The 10,157-nt window shown below is 46.7% G+C and overlaps 1 long non-coding RNA gene across 1 annotated transcript; it reads right to left on the bottom strand.

The window, feature by feature from the left end:
* Window positions 1–1,514: 1,514 nt before the first annotated feature.
* On the bottom strand, window positions 1,515–6,013 carry LOC116872379. Its single transcript, XR_004383629.1, has 3 exons — window positions 5,906–6,013; window positions 2,903–2,985; window positions 1,515–1,554 (listed from the first exon to the last, which is right to left on the bottom strand). It is a non-coding gene; the product is annotated as an uncharacterized LOC116872379 (long non-coding RNA).
* Window positions 6,014–10,157: the final 4,144 nt, after the last annotated feature.

Below are 10,157 nucleotides of genomic sequence, written 5' to 3'. Positions count from 1 at the left end.
TTTTCTCCATCCACTTTAAAAAAATAAAGGTACTTGTAATATAGATTTATTATGTAAGGGTCCCATTCTTTTTTAATTGGTTAGAATAATGCCAGTAAAGGGTACCAAAAATTCCAGAAACAAACACATGATCTTAAAGGGCTTGAAGAAGTCTCTATAATTCATCTTCTTTTAGGTGTATTAGATCTTTTAGTTTTAACCTTGTCTATACTTTTATTTTTAAATTTCATATAATTTTTCGGTTCAAATGAAAATTGATCTCCGTCGCAAACACTCCAGATGAGCTCCATGTCCTGTCCACATGCTATCCTCAACACACCCACCCCACCTGGTGTCCAACACCTGTTTGAGGCTCTTTACACATTAGTCCAGCAAAAGACGACTCCCCACAGATATGAAGTGGTTTACCCTGGTTTTCTAATGAGGCTGAAAAGAGGCAGCCCCAGGACCCCCTTCGGAGTCTAACCCCCTCCTGGTCTCCCCACTCAGAGGGAAAAACTGCCGGATTTACCCACCAGCCTGGCCCCATTCCAGCTGCCTGCAGATCTATGTCACCTCGCAAAGCCAGGCAGGACTGTGTTGAGAATATCCTTAAGTTTAATGCAGTTTTAGACCTGTGGATTTTGGTCATGAACTTCCATTGGTAAAACATTTCTTAACCCACACTCCCAATACCTTTTAAAATACTCATTTATAAATGACATATAACTGTTCTCATAATTTTATGTGCATTATAAAAATATAAATGTTGAAGTTTGAGATTTAAAAGAGGTATGAATAGAATTCCCGATATTTTCTTTTAACACCCCAAGGGGTCGGCTCACAGAGCGGGTACACACACACACACACACACACTCCTGCACTGAGGTGTGCACATGCTTTTTAGAAACCTCCCAATCCCTTCGATTCCTGAGCTCAAGTCTGGAGAAGCCGAGCTATACCTTGGCCATCAATCTGGGAACCCATGCAGGAGTGAACTATTTCTACTTTAAACCAATCTGCCATAGACAGAATGCTGAAAAAAATAGCTAGGAAAGACTGTTTCCCTCACAATTCTGCTCTTATATTTTTATAACACCAAAGTGTATCATATCCAACCCATTTAGAAAGAATGCAATTCATGTGATTTTTTTTTTTTTTTGGAGCAGATACAGGATGGTTCCCATTTTAGTATCCTTAAACCCAGGTTATTGAGAGACGAGTGTGTATATTTATTCAGAAGAAAAATACCTGCATTAGTAAGCGAGAATATCCATCCTAGTCACTACATTAAACGGCTAAGGGTGGTGATTGTACAGAAACTAGAAACTCCCATCTGGCCGGTTTCCCAGACGCTCCTCCCCACCCGCAGAGGTCGTTCCCGTATTGGCCAGGCGGTGGCGCTCGAGGCAAGTGGTGACGCCCCAGGGCTCGGGACGCGCTGACCCCGAAGATGCTCTCACAGCTCTTTGGTCAGAAAGTGGGCTTGACACCGGTTCAGAAGCATCGTGTCGTTCCCTGGGTGCGTTGGGGTGAACGGACGAAGCAGCTGGAAGTCGCGCTGGTGAGTCTGCGCTGCGGGGAAGACAGGAACCGGCATAAAGCCTCACAGAAGCGCTGGAAAGGTGTTGGGCGCCGCAGGAGGAGACCTGGCCTCTGGTTACGCGGGCGCCCGGGACGGAGACCCGCGACAGGTGCAGCGCCCGCCGCTGCCCGAGAGGAAGGCAGGTGCCCCGTGGCGGCCGCAAGAATGCCGGGACGCCCGGAGGCCAGAGAGGGCGCGGGGCGGGGTCCTGCGCGCTCAGCACAGTCCGCCTCGGCGTGCAGTGCAGGGCCCCGTCCCAGAAAATCAAGCCCCGGCCTCATTAGGATTCAGCATTTTAGAATTAACCCCACATGTCCTTTCAGATTTAGTGAGAAGCCTTTTCAAGTTCCACTGGTTCTCCTTTCATATGCAAACGAATCCAAGGTGATTGTTTTTCCTGGTGTCCTATTACTTTACAGAATTATGTTGTCTTTTCGGAGTAAAAAGATCTTCTGTCCTTCGGATCACTGTTTAAATACAGGTAATTATCGTCTCTATTTAAATAAACCCGAAAAAAAAAAAAAACAAACCAGGAACTCCAAGGCAAAAGTTCATTTTCAGGAAGGAAGTTCTTCTGAAAGCGAGACTATGTACACTTTAAGTCTGCATATTTTTCAAGGAGAGACTTCTAAAAGGAAAGGTCCTGTAAACCCGAAAATAAAAGCAAATACCTCATCTTTTCGGTAAAACAAAGCATATTCTGCATCCCTGCTCTTTGTAAGAATTAAAGAAACTATCTAGAGATGTATCTCTTTGGATTCATTTTCAGTTCCTAAATAACCTCCCACTGGTTACCATTATAAAAACCTCATTTGGTTCCTTGAAATTTGGGGGGTAAGGACAAGGACTGTGGCTCATGGTTCTTTTCCATAAGAAAAGAACCAGCAAAATCCAGCACCCGCCTGGGCAGCCACCTACATGCAGACGGAGGCCCAGCCATCTAACGAGGCCGTAGGATAGCACAGCCATCTTCCAGTGAGGCTCAGGTTCAAGACAGAATGCAGTGGGAGAAGAGAGCCTGGTCCCTTCGCTCGCCATTTCTCATTTTTCCGTTCCACTTGGACCCGTCCCTGGGCAGTTCCCTGTGACTTTTTCTGACATAAAAAGGCTCTCTGCTCTGTGAGCGGCCAAGACCTACAGAATGACCCACGGACGCTTCTCTCCCCTTGAATACATGCTACAAGGGTTCTCTCCCCTCCCTCAACTCTCCTCTGGCCCCCAAGAGTGTACGCAGATGTGGGATCCTTATCTATTGTTCTTGCCTTCCGGAGAAAGGCAGGGGAAAAAGGGAAGTTGTTTCTCTGCTGTGTGCTGGATAGTTGATTGGAAAACACCTACGCAGAAGAGAGAGCCAATGCCCTATTTTCCCAGATACGCGTGTCCTTCTCAACAGATGTGCGCTTGGCCGAAATAAACCTGTTCTGTAAAAAAAAGAAGTGCTTATTTGAAAACAATGTATTCGTGCTCTCCGAAGTTACACCGTAACCCAATTTAAAATAGGGTGGGAAACATCCCACTGATATTTTGATCCGGCTCTAAATTAGAGCACAGAAAACCAAATGCCTAACTAGTTCTTTGGGGGAAAGCCCATCCAAGCCCTCGCCCTTCTAATCAGAACAAGTATCCATTTACCAGCATTTACTTGACCTTTCTATTGTCTTCCCAATAAAGAGCAAAGAAAGGGAAACAGCAGGAGAGCATTCCTCATGGAATACCTAGAGTGAACAGCTTACCCAAGCAGCTGAGAAAGCAGTGTCTGCAGCTGACTTCCTGGGTTCAGCCCCTCTGCAAATTGCTAGACCAGTGATCGTGGGCAAGTCCCTTAACACCTCAGTGCCTCAGTTTTCTCATCTGTCCAACAGACCTGATAACAGAACCACCTCTTCAGGTGGCTGCCAGTGTGAGTTAACGAGTGGAAAGTATTGGACGTTGGTTCTGCACTGAGAACACAGCAAGTACCCCGTGTGTATTACCTTGTTTTTATTCTTCAGCCCTGATCACTGTTCCCTAACACACAGATAAAAAGTTGTCATTACCATGGTGCTTTAGCGGTCCTGTGTCTAACACATCACACTCCGTAGGGTTTCCGAAATGCATGTGACTTTGCGAGCAGAGAGGGGAAAATTGCTCCATAGAATGAGGGTAGAGAGCTAAGGTTTTTTAAAAAACCTGTTTTGATGTTTTTGGAAACAGCCTAAGTATCTAACATTTGGGAAATAAGATAATAATGGGAGAGGCACAAAAAGTTGACAACTAATTTAAATAATATAAATAAATGTTCATGATGTGTTAAGTGAGACAAAAGTATGAGAATTTTTATAGACAGTACACTTTCCAACAGGTCATGAAATGGGTAGGAAAAGAAAAGGTAGAATGATAAAATACTGCAAATGGTTTCTGTGAGTGATGGAGAATGGGAGACTTGTTTTCTTCTCTATACCTCACCTGCTAGACAAATTGCCACAAGATTAGTTGAGCACTTACTTTGTGCAAAGCACAGTTTGAAGTGTTTAGACATTTATTCTCCACAAAAGCCATTTTGCTTAGATGGTACCAGTGTTCCGAGCAGAAAGCCTGATGTGGGGCTCGATCCCATGACCCTGAGATCATGACCTGAGCCAAAGGCAGAGGCTTAACCCGCTAAGCCATCCAGGTGCCCAATAAAGGTTATTTTTTAAAGAATTTAATGTCATACAAATAATTTGACAAAATACAGTGTTTACATGAGCATCCATTCCTCAGACATTCTTATTTTTTTATACAACCCCAAATAAGAATCTGAAAATTTCTAAATTTGCACGGCTTGCTTTGACTTCTCTAAAATACCCTTTCTTTCAAATATCTCTGTTGAAAATGCCTTTCAGAAATACAAATCCAGATTCCCGTTCTAAGCCAACATGACTACTATGTCATTAAATCTACTTTTAAAAGCATATTTGAGTGGGGGATGTCTTGGGTTATTTTTCTGCCGTTTGGATCTGGGAATGGCCACGTGGAGTAGAGAATTAGAGACTGAGCAGGAAGTGCAGACTGACTCCCACTTATTTAAAAATCTGTAACCCTCATAAAATTCCAGAGTTTATTTTGCTTTGTATCTTCTTTGAGGATCCAGGTTAAGAATTTAAAGAGGAAGGTGAAAAACAAGATGTCTCTTCTTCCTTTAAAAACATTCCATTTTGCATCTTACATGCAGCACACCTACGTCTTTCAAAAAGGGGTTGCTGCTCTGGGACCCCAGTAGTATGGCATATTACAATGACCAAGGTCATAGACCACCATTAACTGATGGGCCAGTGTTCCATTCAACAGATACCTAGTGGAGAGCTTCCAACGTGCCAGCCACAGTGCGAAGATTTAAAAGCATTTGGCAAATCCTATTTGAAATGTCTGCTCAGTCCAGGAGTCTGAGGTTTAAAAAAAAAAAAAAAAGAGTTTGCAGATGTTTGGCTCTCAGAAGACAGACCATCAGGGGTATGTTGAGCCACCCCACGTCCACCCTGGACAATGCTCCCCTTCAAAGAAATACACACAGAACATAAAGCATTCTCCTTGAAAGTTTTGGCGGACCACCAGCAAGATGCACAAGGGCTTGGATGATGCTATGGGAGGGGGATCCTAGCAACTGAGTTTATGGGAGATGCTGGAAAGGCTTTGCCCATATGGTGGGCCAGCAGTAAACCTAAAATAAACACTATCACTCAAGCAGGGAGTTTTTTGAGAATGAAAGCTTGAGCAAGTCTTTGATAGCAGGACGTACCCTCCTTGGCTCAAACAGGACCTTGACATGAAACCGTGTCCTCCTGGCTGTCTTCTTCCTTTTTGCCTATTTATTTCATCAAATCCCATTGGCCACCCTTCAACTGCACAATATAGTGGTTTCTAAAAGGAAACCGTTGGAGTTTATTCTGTTTGCATCAATGAAAGAAGGTTTCTTTCTCTTCAAATTGACTTCCCTGTGGCCTTTAAAATGACACCAAGAGGTGGCTTTTGTCTCCCAGCCTTGCCAGGAAGTAGGGGAAGAGAACAATTGTGCTCTCTGTAAGCAGCCCCTGCAGAAGATTCTGCCCACGTAGTTTGTAAAATAAGGCTGTTCTGCAGATCAGAAGTGGTTGTGCACGATGAAAAGAAGTCTTTTTCTTTTAAGATAGAACTTGAAAGCTGCAACAAATTCGAGCACAATTTGTGTCTGATAGTTTTTAGGTGTGTCTAGACCCCAAGAAACAGTGAGTCACATGTTGCTGGGACCTGGAATCTCGAGACGCGCGGTGGCCCGTGACCCGCGCTTCCTGCCCTGGAGGGTGAGGAGGAAGACCTTTCACCTCTCGGGCTTCTAGTCCACACCTGAGACACAGATGGAGCCACGGTTTCCCCGGGGCTCCTTCTAGTCCTCACGTGGTGGTTCTGGAACGACGGAACATCAGGAACCTGGGGAGGCTGCCTTTCCTTCCTGAGTGTGCCAGCCACGACGGAGGACCTTCTTCATGTCCATCCCATTGCACTGAGCTGGGGAATCTGGATGCCTCTGCTCAGGGCTTTCTTAGGTCATCATGGGCCAACATGGAGCCCCCAGCCACCAACAGCTCTGAATCCCCTCTAGCATTTTCTGCCCCTCCTGAGAGTCCCTGGCCACAGGGACAAGAACTAACATTAATCCATAAATGCGCTGAGGATGGGAGATGAGTCATCACGACGTCACAATCGCCTATTCTCTGCTCCTCCCAGCAACCTGCTGCAGGCCTGTCCACCTGCTGTTCACCAACCAAATATTTCGGAGCCCGTGTGTTATGTGGCTGGTACTGTGCAGCCCGATTCTCCAGCAGGTACCAAACTGGGCGGAGCCTGCCCCCACAGAGGTGATTCTGAAGCAGGAAACAAGCAGGAGACAAGGGAGCGACCCAATTCATTGAGAGCTCTTAGGGTGCCTGCGTGGCTCAGTGGGTTGAAGCCTCTGCCTTCGGCTCAGGTCGTGATCTCAGGGTCCTGGGATCGAGCCCCACATCAGGCTCTCATGTTCCCCAAGGAGGAAAAGGGAGGGCATCAGGAGTGTGTGAGGAGTGGCCTCAGAGGGAGGGGACAATGGGGAAGAGCCAGTCTGAGGGGGGAGGAGCCGGCACTGGGGGTCAAGGTGCTGACCCAGGGCCACAGAAAGCCAGGCAAGTCTCAGATAGGGATTGGATTCAGGTGACATCCCCAGGCAGGCAGAGTCGTGTCCGTGGGGCTCGCAAACACCAGGCAGCAAGTGTGGCTTTATGCCAAGTGCTGCTCCCACCTGTGGTACCTGTCACCCGCCTGCTGTGTGTATCTCCATCACCCCTCCAGCCACCGTCAGCCACTTGTCCTTTCAGTCTTGTCTTTCACTGCAGCATCAAGGACTCAGCCTCCACAATAGAAGTTCAAGATAGCGGTCATTTGAGGAAGCCAGGGGAAGGAAGGGGAAAGCGAGGGTCTCATTTATGTAAAACGCTACTGTGGCCCCAAGCGCTCCTGCGATTAAGAGAGCTTCAAGGAAATGAGTTGTCTACTTCCCCTGAAGGGCTGGGTGTATAAAGGGCAATGTTCCCCCCCACCCAAGTGTGGACAGTGGGTATGTTGAGAGATGTCCCAGAAGGTGTTACAAGGAGAGGTTTGGCAATATGGGATTAGGAAAAAATTAAGTCGATTTCTTGACCACAGGATTTGTGAATAAACAAAAGCTCTTGATTTTCCTTCTCTGAAAGTTGATGCCTCATTGTTCTACCTTGAAAGACCACATGCATACCATCAGTTCCTTTCTCCCCTTTCTATGAAACCCAAAATATTGGGGCTCCTGGGTGGCTCAGTTGTTAAGCATCTGCTTTTGGCAGGGGTCATGTTCCCAGGGTCCTGGGATCGACCCCCACGTTGGGCTCCCCACTCTGCAGGAGGACTGCTTCTCTCTCTCCCACTCCCCCTGCTTGTGACCTCTCTCTCGCTGTTTCTCTCTGTCAAATAAATAAATAAAATCTTTAAAAAAAAAAAAAAAAAGAAAGAAACCCAAGGTATTGATTACCATTTATTTTTTTCCAGTGGACGCAATATTTAATCAGTGTGTGTTCAACACGTACCTCCCTTGTCCCAGGCTGCGGAAAGCAGAAAGCCTTTAGTGAGCTAACACAGAAAGCTGGGGCGTGTCCCCTAAACGTGTCATGGGTTCAGGCGGGAACCGGAATGGTGCCCTCACTCAGGAAATGTCCAATCAATGTTAGCTTCTGTTTTACTGAAGAAACACATATTGTTTTCAATTCTTTACAAATATTACCTCATTTAAGACTCATGATATCCCATGGGGTAGTTTCTATGACCAGCCCCTCTTATAGCTCAGGAAACAGAAACACAAAGCGATGAGTTAAGTTTAGACCACGGTGCTGACATTCTCCATGCTTTTCCCAAACGTCGCTAGAGATCCCTTCTCTACCTGGGCCGGCCTTACAGTTTTTGCTTCTCCCTCCCTTCATGAGCAAACTTCAGGAAGGGGCTTTTAACATGGCCCTGGACATCCTCCCTCCCCGGGGAATTCCCTCCAGCCCCCAGTATGGTCCTGGAAGGGGCCCCAGTGTCTGTGTACCGTTCCCCTCAGCCCTCAGCCTCCCGCGGGTCTCCCCATCCACCATCCACCCCTGAGGACTGTCTCTGGCTCGGGCACTCTGCTCAGCTGGGCAGGCAGGACCGAGGGGCTTCCACAACAGACATTTACTCGTTCTCTTGCGGTTCTGGGGGCTGGAAGTGTAAGACCAAGGTGCCGGCAAATTCCTCACCTGGCGTTTCCTCCATATGTTCACTGAGCGATCGCTCTCTCAGACCTTTTCTTCTTCCTTAAAGACCCAAGTCCTGTTGGATTAAGATCTCCCCCTAATGACTTCATTTGACCTTACTTTCTTCCTTACAGGCCCTAATGCAGTCACATTGGGGGTTGGGGCTTCAACATAGGAACTTAGGGAGGAACACGATTCAGTCCATAGAAGGCACCGTGGTCCGATGGAAAGCCAGGGCCCTGGACTCAGAACTAGGCCCAGTTTAGTGCTGGTTCTGTCCTTGGCTCTGCTGTTAGACCATTTAGTTCTGCAATTAAAACAGTGATTGACTTACCACATTGATAAATAGTCCTTCCTTGTTTCCTTTTTCCCGATTTAGCAAATGTTTTATCAGGAAAATAGAAATGGTATCTGGGACATCGTTTCACACCCTGGTGGTACCAGCCCCAGACCCAGAGGATTATTGGGGCAGACCCTGTAAGGAGCCTTGTCTGTCTAGGTGGCCCTCTCCTGATGCCCTAGTGAAGGCGCTTTGTCCCAAGTACCAGTTGCCATTGGCCACCATTGGCACCCTTGTTGTTTCCCCAGTGGTTCTGTTCTCCTCCAAGCCCTGAGCAGCCCACAACTGGGGAGGAGGGCCAGGAAGGACGTCCCTCCAGACCCTGCTGTCCCTGGAGGAAAGAAGAAGCTGGGGCCCATAGTCACACAGATACAGTGCCCAGGCAGCATCTCAAAGCCTGGAGGTGCCCTGAGAGTTTCGTTCCTATAGCTAAAACCTCCCACTGCAAAAAGATCCAGCTCCCCCCACTCCCTGCCCCAGCAAGAATTCCCTTCTTTTCCTTCTGCTTCTCCCTTCATTTGGCACATAGCATAGCATCTTTCAAAGATGGTACAAAAATAACTGCTCAGTATGTCACTCCAGGACACGAGCTGTGGAGTGGGACACACGTTTCCGGAACCCACTGCAGGGGGATAGGTCAGTTGCTTCGCTATCATTGCCGCCAAAGCAGATGGGTTCCTGGCAATGGAGCACTGATCCCAGCCTTTGAAGTGTGAGCTTTCAGCTGTATCCAGACTCTTCCTGGGACAGTGTCAGGGTCTTTCTGAGTTCCCAACTGGGTCAGGCCCCCCTCACATTCCACACCTCACGAAGATCTGACCCATCGAGACAGACAAGCCTGAGAAAAAGCAAACAAGCACCCCCTCCTCCAACATTTAAATCCCAGCGTTCCTAATGTGCAAGCAAGCTTTTCACTGAAAAGCTTTGCAATCTTGTAATTAAATTAGGTGCTTGTGGGAAACAGCACAATTAAAACCAGAAAATAATTTAGGAAGATTAAGCCCATTAGGGCAGGGCATTTCTTATTTAGTGGAGAGGAAATAGAATTAGGCGAACTAACTTATTAAAAACACCTACACAGATATCTGAACATCTCCCCAGTGTACCAAATCGCCTGGCTCCGTATGAGGCAGACAGATTCCACTTCCTTTCCCTCCAAATCAAATTAGAAAGCAGAACTCAATGATTCCCCAGGAGAAATATTTACACCTTAAAGCAGATTGAAAGAAATCTAATCTGAAGCTGGCCGGAAATTATTACAAAACTAAGTTATTTTCATCGTTTCAAGGGTGGTAAGCTCTTGATTTCACGATAAGTAGATTCATTCTGTCTCCTATGTTCTATAAACCTTGAGGGCAAACCAGAGGGTAGAAATTTCCTTCTCAGGATCCAGAGAGAAAGGTTCTCATGAGTGTGACAGTATGTAAGGACAAGGAGTGACATGAGTCGACATGTGCAAAAAACAGTTCAACTCTAATATTGG

Source organism: Lontra canadensis, unplaced genomic scaffold, assembly GCF_010015895.1.
Source record: "Lontra canadensis isolate GAN:19392208 unplaced genomic scaffold, GSC_riverotter_1.0 scaffold29, whole genome shotgun sequence".
Taxonomy (NCBI): Eukaryota; Metazoa; Chordata; class Mammalia; order Carnivora; family Mustelidae; genus Lontra; species Lontra canadensis.
The sequence above is the reverse complement of the archived record's forward strand: the minus strand, read 5'-3'. Positions and strand labels throughout refer to the sequence as shown.